This window comes from Solanum tuberosum, unplaced genomic scaffold (assembly GCF_000226075.1).
Source record: "Solanum tuberosum cultivar DM 1-3 516 R44 unplaced genomic scaffold, SolTub_3.0 scf01029, whole genome shotgun sequence".
In the NCBI taxonomy this organism is placed as follows: Eukaryota; Viridiplantae; Streptophyta; class Magnoliopsida; order Solanales; family Solanaceae; genus Solanum; species Solanum tuberosum.
Genome location: NW_006240051.1, coordinates 21,064 through 21,820, shown reverse-complemented (window position 1 = coordinate 21,820; position 757 = coordinate 21,064).

Here is a 757-nt window from a genome sequence, read left to right as displayed (position 1 = left end):
TAATATGATTGAAGGGCAGAATAGTAATTGCCAGGGTATTATCAATTTTTGTTTTAAATTAAATTTAAAAAAAATTAGGAATAGTAGAAAGAGAAGGCCACGTGTTCAATTTACGTACATTAATGATAAGAATATTTTGATAATAGAATATTTTAAATTTTAAGATTAATCAGATTGTTTACTTTATTTACTTAATATTGCTATTCTTTTGTTTGAAATAAGAAGTTAAGAATCGGAACACATGAAAAATCAATACATTAATTAGAGAAGTAAAATAAATTTAAGTAGATTAATATTTAGAAAGAGATGACAAAAATAGCAAATGATTAATAGTACTTTTAAAAATTATGAATAAATTTTGGAATAAGATAAAATATCTGGATGGAAAATCAATACGATATCTATCTATGTATTAAAATATCATGCTAATTTAGCATTTAATTCTAAATAGATTTTTTTAAAACAAAGAAATATTATTTGAAATTTTTTCACTAAATTGAATAAAAATAACAAAAATACTTGTTCCTATAAGTTATTGTGCATAGAAAAAGAGAAACCAAAACACATTTATATCATGCTAAAAAAAATTATGTTCATTAAGACAAAATTATGCATTTATAGAACTTCATGTAATAGTGAGACATGCTTCTTAGTTCTAATTTTTATGTATTAGTGATAAATAAAAAATATTAATCTCTCTGTTTCAATGTGTTTGTTCTATATTGATTTGGCATAAGTTTAAGAAATTAAGGAAGAC